The 17,852-nt window shown below is 40.6% G+C and overlaps 1 long non-coding RNA gene across 1 annotated transcript; it reads left to right on the top strand.

Annotated features, from left to right (window-relative positions):
* Nucleotides 1-3,434: 3,434 nt before the first annotated feature.
* Nucleotides 3,435-16,571, top strand: LOC140902291 (uncharacterized). Its single transcript, XR_012156047.1, has 5 exons — nt 3,435-3,663; nt 4,681-4,757; nt 11,090-11,179; nt 12,362-12,484; nt 14,867-16,571. It is a non-coding gene; the product is annotated as an uncharacterized lncRNA (long non-coding RNA).
* The last annotated feature ends 1,281 nt before the right edge of the window (nt 16,572-17,852 follow it).

The raw sequence follows: 17,852 nt of genomic DNA, 5'->3' as shown, positions 1-17,852 counted from the left end.
ACCAATTTATTTGAGCATAAGCTTTCGTGAGCTACAGCTCACTTCATTGGATGCATTCAGTGGAAAATACAGTGAGGAGATTTATATACACACAGAACATGAAAAATGGGTGTTTATCATGCACACTGTAAGGAGAGTGATCACTTAAGATGAGCTATTTCCAGCAGGAGAGTGGGGTGGGGGGAAGAAAACCTTTTGTAGTGATAATCAAGGTGGGGCATTTCCAGCAGTTAACAAGAACATCTGAGGAACAGTGCGGGGGGAGGGGGAATAAACAAGGGGAAATAGTTTTACTTTGTGTAATGACTCAACCACTCCCAGTCTCTATTCAAGCCTAAGTTAATTGTATCCAATTTGGAAATTAATTCCAATTCAGCAGTCTCTCATTGGAGTCTGTTTTTGAAGTTTTTTTGTTGAAGAATAGCCACTTTTAGGTCAGAAATCGAGTGACCAGAGAGATTGAAGTGTTCTCCGACTGGTTTATGAATGTTAAAATTCTTGACATCTGATTTGTGTCCATTTATTCTTTTATGTAGAGACTGTCCAGTTTGACCAATGTACATGGCGGAGGGGCATTGCTGGCACATGATGGCATATATCACATTGGTAGATGTGCAGGTGAATGAGCCTCTGACAGTGTGGCTGATGTGATTAGGCCCTATGATGGTGTCCCCTGAATAGATATGCGGACACAGTTGGCAACAGGCTTTGTTGCAAGGATAGGTTCCTGGGTTAGTGGTTCTGTTGTGTGGTGTGCGGTTGCTGGTGAGTATTTGCTTCAGGTTGGGGGGCTGTCTGTAGGCAAGGACTGGCCTGTCTCCCAAGATTTGTGAGAGCGATGGGTCATCCTTCAGGATAGGTTGTAGATCCTTGATGATGCGTTGGAGAGGTTTTGGTTGGGGGCTGAAGGTGATGGCTAGTGGCGTTCTGTTATTTTCTTTGTTGTGCCTGTCCTGTAGTAGGTGACTCCTGGGTACTCTTCTGGCTGTGTCAATCTGTTTCTTCCCTTCAGCAGGTGGGTATTGTAGTTGTAAGAATGCCTGATAGAGATCTTGTAGGCATTTGTCTCTTTTTGAGGGGTTGGAGCAAATGCAGTTGTATCATAGAGCTTGGCTGTAGACAATGGATGGTGTGGTGTGGTCTGGGTGAAAGCTGGAGGCATGTAGGTAGGAATAGCGGTCAGTAGGTTTCCGGTATAGGGTGGTGTTTATGTGACCATCGCTTATTAGCACCGTAGTGTCCAGGAAGTGGATCTCTTGTGTGGACTGGTCCAGGCTGAGGTTGATGGTGGGATGGAAATTGTTGAAATCATGGTGGAATTCCTCAAGGGCTTCTTTTCCATTGTTCCAGATGATGAAGATGTCATCAGTATAGCACAAGTAGAGTAGGGGCATTAGGGGATGAGAGCGGAGGAAGCGTTGTTCTAAGTCAGCCATAAAAATGTTGGAATACTGTGGGGCCATGCGGGTACCCATAGCAGTGCCACTGATCTGAAGGTATACATTGTCCCCAAATGTAAAATAGTTATGGGTAAGGACAAAGACACAAAGTTCAGCCAACAGGTTTGCCGTGACATTATCGGGGATAGTGTTCTTGACGGCTTGTAATCCATCTTTGTGTGGAATATTGGTGTAGAGGGCTTCTACATCCATAGTGGCCAGGATGGTGTTTTCAGGAAGATCACCGATGGATTGTAGTTTCCTCAGGAAGTCAGTGGTGTCTCAAAGATAGCTGGGAGTGCTGGTAGCGTAGGGCCTGAGGAGGGAGTCTACATAGCCAGACTATCCTGCTGTGAGGGTGCCAATGCTTGAGATGATGGGGCATCCAGGATTTCCAGTTTTATGAATCTTGGGTAGCAGATAGAATACCCCATGTCGGGGTTCCAGGGGTGTGTCTGTGCGGATTGTTCTTGTGCTTTTTCAGGGAGTTTCTTGAGCAAATGCTGTAGTTTCTTTTGGTAACCCTCAGTGGGATCAGAGGGGAATGGCTTGTAGAAAGTGGTATTGGAGAGCTGCCGAGCAGCCTCTTGTTCATATTCCGACCTATTCATGATGACAACAGCACCTCCTTTGTCAGCCTTTTTGATTATGATGTCAGAGTTGTTTCTGAGGCTGTGGATGGCATTGTGTTCCGCACGGCTGAGATTAAGGGGCAAGTGATGCTGCTTTTCCACAATTTCAGCCCGTGCACGTCGGCGGAAGCACTCTATGTAGAAGTCCAGTCTGTTGTTTCGACCTTCAGGAGGAGTCCACCTAGAATCCTTCTTTTTGTAGTGTTGGTAGGAAGGTCTCTGTGGATTAGTAAGTTGTTCAGAGGTGTATTGGAAATATTCCTTTAGTCGGAGACGTCGAAAATAGGATTCTAGGTCACCGCAGAACTGTATCCTGTTCATGGGGGTGGAGGGGCAGAAGGAGAGGCCCTGAGATAGGACAGATTCTTCTACTGGGCTAAGAGTATAGTTGGATAGATTAATAATATTGCTGGGTGGGTTAAGGGAACCATTGCTATGGCCTCTTGTGGCATGCAGTAATTTAGATAGTTTAGTGTCCTTTTCTTTTGTAGAGAAGCAAAGTGTGTGTTGTAAATGGCTTGTCTAGTTTTAGTAAAGTCCAGCCACAAGGAAGTTTGTGTGCTTTTTATGAGAGTATCCAGTTTTGAGAGCTCATTCTTAATCTTTCCCTGTTTGCTGTAGAGGATGTTGATCAGGTGGTTCCACCGTTTCTTTGAGAGTGTGTGGCACAAGCTGTCAGCATAGTCTGTGTGGTATGTAGATTGTAATGGATTTTTTACCTTCAGTCCTTTTGGTACGATGTCCATCTGTTTGCATTTGGAAAGGAAGATGATGTTTATCTGTATCTGTACGAGTTTTTTCATGAAGTTGATAGATTTCCACTCCATACGGCTAAATGCACTGCCTTGCATAATGACAGGTTTCAGAGTAGCAGCCGTGTTAGTCTGTATTTGCAAAAAGAAAAGGAGGACTTGTGGCACCTTAGAGACTAACCAATTTATTTGAGCATAAGCTTTTGTGAGCTACAGCTCACTTCATCAGATGCATTCAGTGGAAAATACAGTGAGGAGATTTATATACACACAGAACATGAAAAAATGGTGTTTATCATGCACACTGTAAGGAGAGTAATCGCTTAAGATGAGCTATTACCAGCAGGAGAGTGGGGGGGTGGGAAGAAAAGCTTTTGTAGTGATAATCAAGGTGGGACATTTTTTGTATTCTTTTCTTTTTGCGAATACAGACTAACACGGCTGCTACTCTGAAACCTTTCAGACTGTGTATATGCATCATAAAGAAACAGGCAAAATAAACCTATATTATTTCCTTTTAAGGGTCATCTTTAACTTGGCCATTTTAATTCTTGATTGTCCAAGTAATTGTTTTTTAGCCTGAAACAAATCTTTTCCAGATTCACCTAAAAGAGAAATATTAACTTGCTGTTTGTTGTTATAATTCCTGAGAATTTTGAAGGTGTATGCACCTTTTGTTCATTTACCCACTCAGTGAAAAGTACAAGATCAATATTTAATCAGATGTCTCCTTAGATTGCGTTTCAAGACATGGAGCAGATGTTATTTTAATTGAACCACTCACAACAGGTAAACTGGATATTGTAGTCAAATGCTGGACATCCTCTTTCTGAGATAGTGGTGAGTAAAAATTCAATTTGTAGCAGAACAACAATTTTGAAGTATAGTATCAGCAAGATTTGACACTTTTGTATTGATTATAAAACTAGATGACTATTGATCATCTAGGTAGCTTTGAATTTCCACTAATTCCTAAGAATCTATGATGTTCCTTTAAAACCTGTTAGAGAAATAACCCTCATTCCAACTTTTTCAGGGACATTGGCAAGAGATTGTTAACCTTTCTGATGGCCGTCATGTAGAGTGTGTGTGTGAGTGATATTCCCCTCTGGAAAGGATGAGAGAACTGGTACTGCTATCAGTTCAGTCCCTGATTCTGCACTAAGAACTGCCTGGGCAGATCCATGACTTCAAAAAGGAACACTGTGTGAGTGCAGGTGTTTACCTGCATGGGCCTAAATCAGGAGCCTCCTCCTTCAGCTTGTATATTTGACATTTTGTTTTTTAAGATGAAGAGTTACAAGAATGGGATTCTCATCCCAAGTACAGGTCTGTTTCGGTTTCTACTTGTTGTCTACTACAGCATGGGGATTCTTCAGACTCTTGATTCCTTCTTGTATCCAAACTTTTTTTTGAAGAGTTTTTTGTTAATTTAAATTGAGACTTTTTTTTTTTAAATCTCATGTGTTGCTTACACGAATAAAGCAGTTTTGGGAACTTAAACTGCCAGAATCCCCACGCAAATTTTGTTATATGTGACCCTTTCCTATCTTTTACATGTTTTCTTTTTCTTCTTTTTTTGCTTTGAAAAAGCCACACAAACAAAAAGGGAAACTGACTTGATTGGCCACACACACAAAGTGCTGTCAGATGCACAAAGTAAGCAAACTAGAAGGGGAAAATAAGTTTATTTCCATCAATCTCTCCCATTTATAGTATTCTTTAGGTATTCTATTTCTAACAATAGTAGACACAAGAAAAAGCCTTGAGGGAGAAATGTCATTTTTTTCCCACTTTGTTCTTGTGCATGAGAATCAGAAAGTGAAATTAATCTGTCTAGTTTCTTTGTCCAAACAGAGTGAAGTGCAAAACCAACCAGCACAAACAGTGAAAAATAATCTGGACCTTTAAAAAAGTGTAATAATTTAACACAGGTAAACCCTCAGTTTTCATCTTGAGTGTTTTTCTAATATAGTTATCAATTAGCACATACTTTCAGAACTAAGAGAAAATTAGTTTTCATAAAAAAAAGACTTAAAAGATGTTTTTTGTAAGGCAGTAAGGGAGGAATTTATTATGTAGAGACATTGTAATTTAGGCCTTTCTCTCAATGTGATGAGAGTTATTTGGGTAAACAACTCTCTAAAGGACATTAGTCCTCAATAGAAATCAGGACCTTTTTTCATATTTTGAGGAAAAACTATAGTGACTTGACTTTTTCTAAAGATACTGTTTCTGCACAATGCAAATATCCTGTTCACCTGAATAAGCGTAAAGCATGGTACAACTCTGAAAAGTGACTTTTTATTTTAAAGGAAAAGGCATAGGACTATATCTAAGTGTTTCAATAACTTCTGTATCATATGCATTCATTTCTCAAATAGAAGCTTTTTATTTCTCCTCCTAATTGCCAGTTTTGCACACTCAGCTTGCTATCAGTCATCTTGCATATTGCCAGTAATAAAGATTCCGCAGGCCAAATTTTGTCCTCGTTGAGGCTAATGACAACACATTATACAATAGGTATAATTGAGTCACATGAAGAAACAGAATACAGCTTGCTTTCTCTTAGCTGTGTTGATTGTTGTCTACAGGACTCATTAGGAAAAAAACCAACAGTTTAAAATCTTTTCTTTTTCTCTTAACGTGAACGGATATGGCTCTGAATAGAAAGAGAGCAGGTCATAGTAAGAAGGTGCCAATTTTGCATAGTTACTTTGAATAGAACCATACTTCAATATCTTTAAAGAGGTCAATACAAAATTGTGAAAGCAGTTATGATTTCAAAAGGACATGAAATAAATAAATACTTATGAAATGTCTTTTCTATTTTGTTTTCCTTTCTCTATTCTTCACCTCCACCGCCCCCACCCCAAAAGCCCCCAGGACCATGGAGTTGGATTTTCTTGGTGCAAATATGCAAGGGGTTTATGTACCATAACTACACAACCCAAAGGTTACCTGTTAAGGAGCAAATGCCTCATGCCTTTGTACTACTGGATTTTGAATTCCTCTGCCTGATCTAGATGATTGCATTATCTATCCTCCTTTATTTATTTTGCTAATTAGGTAAAAAAAAACACACCCTTTTTATTCTAATATGTTGAGGAAACTGCCCCAATTCACTTTCCAAATATTTTTTTAATGTTGGTGCTTCCAGAATTCCTTTAATTTCTTTTTGTTTATCAGCTTACAACTTTTTCCTTCTTCTGCTTTTCAGATGAGAATGGAAATTTAGGACATTGTAAACTGCCACTGGGGCAGTCTTGTAATTCAAGCAAGAAGTATGAGTGTACTGAAAAGATCCGTTGTTTAGTTATTTGTCTTTACTCCCACCCACCCCTGTATTTTAAAATGGAAAGTAGATATCTGATGCCCATACGAGTTCAGAGACTGCTCTAGTTTAATGAGTGCTGTACAGTTCTGAATAATGCTCTGCCACTCACCTAACTGCTGGTTTGGAAAAAAGCCAACATCCTGTACATATGTGTAAAAACAATGAGGAGTCCTTGTGGCATCTTAGAGACTAACACATTTATTTGGGCATAAGCTTTCGTGGGCTATAACCCACTTCATCAGATGCATGGAGTGGAAAATACAGTAGGCAGATATAAATACACAGCACATGAAAAGATGGGAGTTGCCTTACCAAGTGTGGGGTCAGTGCTAACGAGGCCAATTCAATCATGGTTGATGTGGCCCATTCCCAACAGTTGACAAGAAGGTCTGAATATCAACAGAGGGAAAATTATTTTTTGTAGTGACCCAGCCAGGGGGGTACTGTAGTTTTAAGAACGCTTGATAGAGATCCTGTAGGTGTTTGTCTCTGGCTGAGGGATTGGAGCAAATGTGGTTGTATCTTAGGACTTGGCTGTAGACAATGGATCGTGTGATGTGGCCTGGATGAAAGCTGGAGACATGTAGGTAAGTGTAGTGGTCAGTAGGTTTCCGGTATAGGGTGGCATTTATGTGCCCATCGCTTATTTGCACAGTAGTGTCCAGGAAGTGGATCTTTTGTGTGGACTGGTCCAGGCTGAGGTTGATGGTGGGGTGGAAATTGTTGAAATCCTGGTGGAATTCCTCAAGGGCCTACTTCCCATGGGTCCAGATGATGAAGATGTCTTCAATGTAGCCCAAGTAAAGTTGGGGCGCTAGGGGACGAGAGCTGAGGAAGCATTGTTCTAAGTCAGCCATACAAATGTTGGCATATTGTGAGGCCATGCGGGTACCCATAGCAGTGCTGTTGACTTGAAGGTCTAAATCGTCCCCAAATCTGAAATAGTTGTGGGTGAGGACAAAGTCACAAAGTTAGGCCACCAGGTTTGCCATGACATTATCAGGGATACTGTTCCTGACGGCTTGTAGTCCATCTTTGTGTGGAATGTTGGTGTAGAGAGCTTCTACCTCCATAGTGGCCAGGATGGTGTTTTCTGGAAGATCACCAATGGATTGTAGTTTCCTCAGGAAGTCAGTGGTGTCTTGAAGATAGCTGGGAGTGCTGGTAGCGTAGGGCCTGAGGAGAGAGTCCACATAACCAGACAATCCTGCTGTCTGGGTACCAATGCCTGAGATGATGGAGCATCCAAGATTCCCAGGTTTATGGATCTTGGGTAGAAGATAGACTACCCCAGGTCGGGGCTCTAGGGGTGTGTCTGTGTAGATTTGTTCCTATGCTTCTTCAGGGGGTTTCCCGAGCAGATGGTGCAGTTTCTTTTGGTACCTCTCAGTGGGATCAGAGGGTAATAGCCTGTAGAATGTGGTGTCAGAGAGTTGCCTATCATCCTCTTGTTCATACTCCAACCTATTCATGATGACTACAGCACCTCCTTTGTCAGCCTTTTTGATTATGATGTCAGAGTTGTTTCTAAGGCTGTGGAAGGCATTGTGTTTTGCACGGCTGAGGTTATGGGGCAAGTGATGCTGCTTTTCCACAATTTCAGCTCGTGCACATCAGTGGAAGCACTCTATGTAGAAGTCCATTCTGTTGTTTCGACCGTCAGGAGGAGTCCATGCAGAATCCTTCTTCTTGTAGCATTGATAGGAAGGTTTCTGTGGGTTTGTGTGCTGTTCAGTGGTGTGGTGGAAATATTCCTTGAGTCGGAGGCGGCGAAAGTAGGATTCCAGGTCACCGTAGAACTGTATCTTGTTCGTGGGGGTAGTGGGGCAGAAGGAGATAGGACAGACTCTTCTTCCAGGCTAAGAGTATAGCTGGATAGATTAACAATATGGTTGGGTGAGTTACGGATACCACTGTTGTGTACAGTCTCTACTTAAAAGAAAAAATGAACACAAATCAGACATCAAGAAGTGTAACAAAAACAGACTTCATCGAGAAACTGCAGAACTGGAATTAATTTGCAAACTTGACACCATCAAATTAGGCCTGAAAAAAGATTGGGAGTGGCTGGGTCACTACAAAAAATAATTTTCCCTCTGTTGATACTCACACCTTGTCAACCATTGGGAATGGGCCACATCAACCATGGTTGAATTGGCCTCGTTAGCACTGACCCCCCCCACTCGGTAAGGCAATTCCCATCTTTTCATGTGCTGTGTATTTATACCTGCCTACTGTATTTTCCACTCCATGCATCTGATGAAGTGGGTTATAGCCCACGAAAGCTTATGTCCAAATAAATGTGTTAGTCTCTAAGGTGCCACAAGGACTCCTCGTGTTTTTGCTGATACAGACTAACACGGCTACCACTCTGAAACCTGTATATGTGTATGTGAAAGAATGCAGTTTTTGTGGTAGTTCAACAAGAAACTTCTTTTGGCTAGAGTTAGACTCTTGAGTTTTGTGAGTGTGTGTGTGTGTGTGTGTGTGAGAGAGAGAGAGAGAGGTATGAATGTGTAGGAAGAAAGTGAATAAGTATTGTGAAAAACCAGACTCGTCCCTTCCCTCCCAAATGAACAGGTGTGAACTGGAGGTGGTAATCTTACTATGCATATACCTGCTGAGTTTCCCACATATTTATTATTATTAAAACAGCATCTCCATTTTGGGCCTTGATTCATTAAAGCACTTACAGACATACTTAACTTCTAGCATATTAGTAGGCCCATTGACTTCAATGGGACCTTTGGGAACAAGGTATTGCTGATAGACTCCATGTAACAGTATAAAGATCCTATATATATTCAATAAAAGAGTGTCTGCAGCACTAAGTGCTATGCCTTCTTAATTTCACAAGGATGCCCCCCTCCCTCCCTTGGTTCCTCAGAAAATGGGTGATTAAGTAGGCAGCCTTCAACCCAGAAAGGAAAAAAAAATACATGAACAGCATTTACTCTTTGCTACTGATATCAGAGGAGTAGCCATTATAAGTTTCATGTTTTTAATTAATGCAAGAAATAGAAGTTGGTCCAGTATCTTACATTTCTCCAGGGAAGCAGAAATAAGGGCTACAGGATACTGAATTAATTCCTTGTAGCAGACTTAAAACAAATGAGCTCCCTGACTTCCTGCTTATATCACATTTATTGTTCTGCCTCATTTCTGACTGTTATACACTAGAGCATCTGATGCAGTGATAGCTGCAGGTCAGAGTGGCGCTCATGTTCAGTGCTTAGAGGTAAGTTGCAAAGGAAGAAGATTTTTAGGATTTTTTTGGCTTAATTGTTTTTGTTTTTTAAATAAGTGTGTTCTCCCCCGCCCCTCCCACCCAAGAATATGCTTTTATTTTTCTTTTTAAAAGAAACTCTGATCTGAGTCACCTTGTTTTTCCTGAAAGATTTTGGGAGTGACTGAAAAAAACTAATAGGATTATTAGAGTTAACATCATGCAGAACAACAAAACTTGAACAACTGAGGCAGAGGAATTTTTAAGTCCGTTTTTAAAACTAGGTTTTTGTTGTTGTTTTGTTTAACATGTGTCACAAGGATTGTTTCTCTTAACTCTTTGTCACACCTGCAATTACGGGCTAAGAAAGCTCCCACCTAGAATCCTCCAGCAAAATCTGGGAAGACAGGACATTTCTGTGGTTAAAATAAGCAAGAAAAAAATATTTCAGACCACCCTTCTATTTTATAAAGAAACTACCCTTTTCTATTTAACTAAAATTTCTTTCAAAGGGGAACGTAGAAGCATCAGAATTGCCATACCAGATCAGACCAGTGGCCTACTTAGTCCTGTGTCTGATCTCTGATAGCAGTTATTACTGGGTGGTTAGAAGAAAGTTTAAGAACCCCTATAGTGAGCAGTTATGGAATAACTTGCACACAAGGGGAAACTTCTTTCTACTTCCAGTAAGAGGTTGGTGTATGTCCTGAAGCGTGAGGGTTTATATCCCCTGCAAAAGCGATGCATTTTTAAAAATGTTTACAGTTGTGTAATTCTGGTTGTTCTCCTCCTCCACCAAATGTTCAATCCTTTTAAAAAAAAAATCTGCTATGGTCTTTGTCCCAACAATATTTATGGCAAGAAGTTTCACAGGTCAATTGTGTGTTATAGGAAAGTATTTCCCTTTATTTATTTTAAATTTACAGTGTCTCAATTTAATTGAATGTCTCCTCTTTTTTGTGTAAGAAGAAGGAGTGAATTGAAACCCTTTTCGGTTTTATGCTCTTTCATGGTGTCTTCAAATACTTTTGTAGCACTGTCATGTAAATCAGCACTCGTATTTGAACTTGGTACCAAACTTTGGTTTTAAGAGACAGTGTACCTCAAATATCCCCAAATACATAAGCATTTCAGACTCCAGAAAGAGGTGATGAAAAATACTCATATTATATTAATTGGTCACTTGTAGAGAATAATTGACGCTACACAATAGACTAGAGCATTTAAGGTGAAGGATTCAGGATTACAAACTCATAATTAGTTTAGCCACTAGCGCTCTTTGCTAAATCTCTAAATACCAATTATACAGGATTATATTAAATCCAGAATATTGGAAGAAATAAGTAGTGATCACTCCAGATTTTTAAATCCCTAACTTGTAAGAAAAAAATATACCAGAGGACACAAAGTATGTTTTAGCATACTTCTTAATTTTAAATGGCATTTAGATTTTGGGCTGAGGTGGTAGTGGGGAAAGCAGGCTAAGACCTATAAAAGTGAAGAAATGTGAGAGCAATATTAGGAGTCCTTATGGACAGCATATACAAAGGGTTTCATTAAGGCAACAGGTGAATACATGAGGTGTATTGGGGATAGGATTCCTCAGGCTGTTACTCTGCCCTGAACTCTTTGATATATGTAATAATGGTGTGCCTCAAATGCACTTTTTTTGTTAAATAAAGCATTTTCTTAATTGTATTTAGACTGTAAAGGTACTTCAGAGCAACAAAGTTTTGTAAGAGGCAGCTGATGCCTAGACATCCATCACCTCCAAACTATGACCCGGCACCAAGGTATGCTTGACTGATGCAGGTTCTTCAGACACTGAATCTCACTCATTTGTCTTCACGTGAGAGCTGCTGTATGCTGTCTATATGTGGCATGCACAAGAAGAGTAGTTACGCTGTGGTGAGATTCTCTTCTTAGAGTGATTTTTCCCAGCTTTGTACTAGCTAAGCATATTGCTCTTCTGAGTGCTGCTTGTTTGACCCAACGTGCAGTTATAAAGGCACCAAGTATATGCAGATGCGTAAGATGCTCCTGTTGATAGAGTCCCCTGCCATCACTTTAACTATTCCTGAGGTACTTTTACAATGGAGCCTTGCAGGCAGATTTGATAGCTCCATATTTGTGTGTGCACGTGTGTTTTAGGAATGAAAACCAGAGTTCTGTTTTCACGAAGAGTAAATGATAGATAACCCTCAGACACATTGGGTCACTCATTGGAATGCAACTCAGTGAAACTTGAGAGATTACCATGCAGTAGCCCTTGAGGGACTCCATCACTTGCCAAGGCTGCTTACCAAACAAACAATGAATTCTTTAGTTTGTCACACTACATCCAGAAAAGGGAAATAATGAGGAGGAAAGCAAGCAGTAAAAGTCACTGACAATATCCTACTCACCAGTGAAATATGGACCTCATAGAGTATTGCTATAGTTTGTCAGTTAGATTCTATGTAGATTAATTTTTGTTCTTGCCCATTTAAGAACCACAAACAACAAAAATGGTGCTCCAAAATTCTGCAAATCTAGGTTGTCAATTGTCTTGAAGTACCTGAAAGCCTCTCTAGAAAGGGTCTGCCTTGCACAGAGTGGATCATGCTAGGCCTTTTCTTTTACAGAGTTTTCCTGATATTTTTCCTTCAGTTTAGTTAGCCCACCACACGCACCTCAGCAAGTATTTAAAATTACTGATAAACCAGTAAAGGTTAAAATGAAAACACCGCAAAAGTAATATTTATTTGAGGGAGTGCAACCTGGTCTGACCAGGGCGCACTCCCCATATCAGGCTTTTGTTTTCATCACTGATGGTTTCTAACATAAGCCAAAACTCTAACCTCTTGATTGTGTGAAAGGTGTCACTTTTCAGAGTGGGCTCTCATTCAAAGTGTGTGACTACAAAGCAATACCCCTGTTCTGTAGTTTCTCCTTGTGTGTAAGGTATGTTAACTATGTTCCCTTTTTTCATGAAGAAGATAATGCAGTGATTAATACTACCTCACCTAGGAGAGCAGCGTGATCCTGGACCAACAAGTACATGAATGTGTTGTCCTCACATCCTGCTGCTGCATGTAACTGTGCTGAAGAGTGGACAGGTAATTGTAAATACTAAATATCCAATTACTGTTTTATAGAATGTGCCTTGCAAAGACCCCAAATCACATTCAAAATGTTACTCTGGTGAATTCCAGTAAAGGTAGTCTTAAAGAATCTTAAAATTTCTTTCCTTGAGTTTGTCCAAGTTGAACTAATCATCCAAACTTCTAGAGAGTTGTCACCGATTCAAATGGTCTCAGAATTGGAGGCAAAACCAATCTACCAGTCTTTGAACTGATCATAGAATCATGGAATATTAGGGTTGGAAGAGACCTCAGAAGGTCATCTAGTCCAACCCCCTGCTCGAGGCAGGACCAACACCAACTAAATCATCCCAGCCAGGGTTTTGTCAAACTGGGCCTTAAAAACCTCTAAGGATGGAGATTCCACCACCTCCCTAGGTAACTTATTCCAGTGCTTCACCACCTTCCTAGTGAAATAATGTTTCCTAATATCCACCTTAGACCTCCCCCACTGCAACTTGAGACCATTGTTTCTTGTTTTGTCATCTGCCACCACTGAGAACAGTGTAGCTCCATCCTCTTTGGAACCCCCCTTCAGGTAGTTGAAGGCTGCTATCAAATCCCCCCTCACTCTTCTTTTCTGCAGGCTAAATAATCCCAGTTCCCTCAGTCTCTCCTCATAAGTCATGTGCTCCAGCCCCCTAATAATTTTTGTTGCAGTCCGCTGGACTCTCTCCAATTTGTCCACATCCCTTCTGTAGTGGGGGGACCAAAACTGGATGCAGTACTCCAGGTGTGGCCTCACCAGTACTGAATAGAGGGGAATAATCACGTCCCTCGATCTGCTGGAAATGCTCCTACTAATGCAGCCCAATATGCCGCTGGCCTTCTTGGCAACAAGGGCACACTGCTGACTCATATCCAGCTTCTCATCCACTGTAATCCCCGGGTCCTTTTCTACAGAACTGCTGCTTAGCCAGTCAGTCCCCAGCCTGTAGCAGTGCATGGGATTCTTCCGTCCTAAGTGCAGGACTCTGCACTTGTCCTTGTTGTACCTCATCACATTTCTTTTGGCTCAATCCTCCAATTTATCTAGGTCACTCTGGACCCTATCCCTACCCTCCAGTGTATCCACCTCTCCCCCTAGCTTAGTGTCATCTGCGAACTTGCTGAGGGTGCAATTCATCCCATCATCCAGATCATTAATAAAGATGTTGAACAAAACTGGCCCCAGGACCGACCCTTGGGGCACTCCGCTTGATACCGGCTGCCAAGTAGACATCGAGACGTTGATCACTACCCGTTGACCCCGATAATCTAGCCTGCTTTCTATCCACCATATAGTCCATTCATCCAATCCATACCTCTTTAACTTGCTGGCAAAAGTATGGCAGGAGACCGTATCAAAAGCTTTGCTAAAGTCAAGATATATCACATCCACCACTTTCCCCGTATCCACAGAGCAAGTTATCTCATCATAGAAGTCAATCATTTTGGTCAGGCATGACTTGCCCTTGGTGAATCTATGTTGACTGTTCCTGATCACCTTCCTCTTTTCCAAGTGCTCCAATGTGATCAGTCTTCAAGTGTCTGAATGGTGTGAACACCACAAAATAGGATATTTTTATAGTAGAGGTTCTCAATCTGAGGTCCCTAGAGCACTTGGTAGTGGTTTGCAGAAAGCTATCCTGTCTCTCATATTGGTGGCTAGTCTCACCATTTCATTTGCTAACTTGCTTTAAGACATCTTAAATGTATGTAATATTTTCCTAATATTGCTTTTCTATGTAAGCAGTTGCCATGGATGACACAGGGAAGCTTCTGAATCAAACAGAAGAGGTGGTGGTTCATAAGACAAGATCTGGCCCAAACTACAGAAACATTTGAGAACACTTGGGAGTTACCACATAGTTTCTGTGTTGCTAAATTTCAGTGAACCTTGTTTATATGTACAGATAACATATTAGTATTGTAGAAATGCTATATTGACTATTCACAGCCTACTGTAGGGCAACAGCTTCTTCATCAACACTCTGTTCACACATAAGAATTAGCAAACAAAGAATTAATTTTAGCTATGCCTAAATGTCCCTGATAGCATCGCTGGAAAGTTCTTTAGTACTGGCCCATCCACAGTAAGACTAGTGTCTGACTGTCTCAGATATTTGAATATGCTAATGAGTATTTCAACTGCATAATGTATATAAAAGATACTGACTGTGCCTTTTTTGGGAGGGGTGGAAAGAGAGTTGAGGTTTTTGGGGGGCATGAAGTAAAGAATAGGATTGAATCTAAAAATATCCAAAATCATGGTGGGAGAGGGGGTATAATTCAAATGCATCTTATTTAAGGTTATCTGACCTCTCTGGTTCTGACAACACTGATGGGTTTTTAAAAATAAATGTATTCCTACTGCAGCCCTCAGCTTTAATTCCTCATGTGCATCTCAGCCCATCAAGTTCTGGCCTGAAGTTATCCCTTGTTATGGATCTACTGCAACAACCAACTGGAAAGTTTCAGTTCTTTCTCCACCTGCAGTGCCATTGGTATCAAGACTTCCTTTCCATTGCTACAACTCTTTTTAGCACAGGCCTGCACAATATCAGCTTGGTATCCAAGAAATTCTTCAGATTATGCCTTCCAGAAACAATCTAAAACCGTACTTTAATGTTGCTGACTGTCCAGTATATGTCCTATCACTTTCCTTGAACAACACCTGTTAATTACCAATGCTGTAAGTTGCTCTACCGGATCAAGAGAACAAATGGATACACACATTTCTGAGCCACCTAGCATTAAGGCCATGTCCAATGTCATAACATGAAAGAATATTACCCTCACCTAGGACCCTAGATATCACAAGGTAACTTTAGCTCCTACTGCAGTGCCATAGGTTAGTGTGAGTTATCCAAATATTAGTGTTTAAGTAGGAGCAAAAATGAAATAAGAGTTGGTTATTTTATTATCAGTTGTATTTGCAGAGCTTGTATTTGCAAACACTTGTATCTATATAGTGGAATGTTGACTTGAGGTTTTAATATAGTTTGCAAACAAAATGTTTAAATTGTTTCCCTGGTTTTGCAGTTTTTGGATGTTATGTTACACACAGCTCCACCGTTCAATTATCCCAGACTTATTACTTAAAATTTCGTATACATTTAAATTTTAGTAGATTTAGGCTTGATTCTTAACGCTGGTGTTACATGGTGATTTATGAGCAAACAAAAGGATTCTGTCCCTAATCTGAGGAACATATACTGTAGGCTAAAGCACAGCATAAAAAGATGACAAACCATAGCAGGAAAAGCTAAGGAAGAGGAGCAAGACAATGGGGCCAGATTCTCTGGTGCAGTGCAGCCACTTTGCACTGCACTGCTGATAGATAAAAGATCACATCTGTAACAGGGGATCCTCTGGTGGCACAGAATAAACACAAGTGCCTGTACTATGTCTCTCTTTTCTGTTGGCCTGGGAGGAGGACAGGGTATGGGTAGAGAAAAGAGGGTGATGCAAGGATTCTGTGTTGAGCTTTTGTGGCACTTTTGGCCCCTTCTGACTGTTGCAGGTGGCTCAGGCATCAGAGTGCTGTAGTAGGATCAGGGAAGCTCACAGGTGAGCTTTAAGTCACTCTTGCCCCTTTTGGATTTCATATTCATTTGGTGGTTGTGTCTTAAAATGAAAACATGTTTGAAAAAAAATGTGCAAACCTACATGATGATTTACCAGTGAACGAGCTGGTCCTGATGTTGGGACATTCATAGAAAAATCAATTCTATGAAAGTTAATATCCTACTTAGTTGCAGTTGGATTATCTGTATTAAATGACTGAAACATCTCTCAGGTTACAAAATTTGCAAATTATTGTAAAGACAAAGTTTGGAAATCTATCCATTTGTATGTACCCTTTTGTTTAACCTGGGGGTTGGGCGGGGAAGGAGAAAAGTTTTCCAGCTGCCAGATCCATACATTGATACTATTTGTATAGTTACTATTACATATATTGATGTGAAAAGCAATACTTTTTTTAAAAAAAAAGCAGAATCTTGTGCTGTATTCTCACTGCCAACACTTATGCTACACTTTTCAGAGTAGCAGCCGTGTTAGTCTGAATCCGCAAACAGAAAAAGAGACTTGTGGCACCTTAGAGACTAACGAATTTATTTGAGCATGAGCTGTAGCTCAGGAAAGCTTATGCTCAAATAAATTGGTTAGTCTTTAAGGTGCCACAAGTCCTCCTGTTCTTTTTGCTTATGCTAAGGTATTCTACTCTAATGGCCCAAACACTACAGCTCATTAATAGAGTTTGCTGTAGTGGTTGGGTCATAAGTGTGGAACTCTGTAGTTACATCTCCCATAATAAAAGGCTTCCAGGGCTGGTTTTGTTTTTCTGAATGCTTAAAGGAAGTGTGCCAAGATAAAATTAACGTTTTAAATAAAGAAGCCTTGCCCTTGTTCCTCAGACATCAGACGATTAAAATTAAATTTTAAACGGTCACAAACCTGTCCCCATTTATAACTACTTGTTTATTTCTGCATTTCACGTAGCTTAAACAATTAAACTAGATGCAGTGCTGCTTGGTTTTCGACCATTGAACAATGTGACTTATCACACTCATCCTGAACTACTACTAATTTTTAAATGTTAATAAAAAATACTTTCCTGAATCAGAGCCTGAAATTGCTAAACCATTGGTTGACCCTCTTTAGAGCTAGGTCTATATCAACGAGTTACAGCTCTGTGCAACACTTACTCGAGTCTGATTTTAGCTTTTGCCGTTATAAACAGGTGTGTTAAGGTTTTCTCTGTATTGCTTTTTTAAAATGGTAAAGTTCAGAATAAAACTTGCTATACCTACTTGTCTCCATATAGTCTCACCAGCTCTGGTGCAGACTCCTCTGCAGGTCTTGCTATCTTAGAACTCTCTTCCTTTGTCTCTTGAGCTCATCTATCCTCAAATCTCCCCTGAAACCTTCTCATCTCTCTTGTCCCTTTAGGTTCTAATTTCTCTCCTCACTACATTTTTGGACACAGTTTGAAAGAGAAACTGCCCTATAAAAGTCATATTTATGGTCTAAAACAAACTGCCAATAAATCAAAATAGAATCATAGAATATCAGGTTTGGAAGGGACCTCCGCAGGTCATCTAGTCCAACCCCCTGCTCAAAGCAGGACCAATCCCCGACTAAGTCATCCCAGCCAGGCCTTTGTCAAGCCTGTCCTTAAAAACCTCTCAGGAAGAAGATTCCATCACCTCCCTAGACAACCCATTCTAGTGCTTCATCACCCTCCTAGTGAAAAAGTTTTTCTTAATGTTCAACCTAAACCTCCCCCACTGCAACTTGAGACCATTACTCCTTGTTCTATCATCTGCTACCACTGAGAACAGTCTAGATCCATCCTCTT

This window comes from Lepidochelys kempii, chromosome 1 (assembly GCF_965140265.1).
Source record: "Lepidochelys kempii isolate rLepKem1 chromosome 1, rLepKem1.hap2, whole genome shotgun sequence".
NCBI classification, from domain to species: Eukaryota; Metazoa; Chordata; order Testudines; family Cheloniidae; genus Lepidochelys; species Lepidochelys kempii.
Note: the sequence above shows the minus strand (reverse complement) of the source record. Positions and strands in the feature narration are given on the sequence as shown.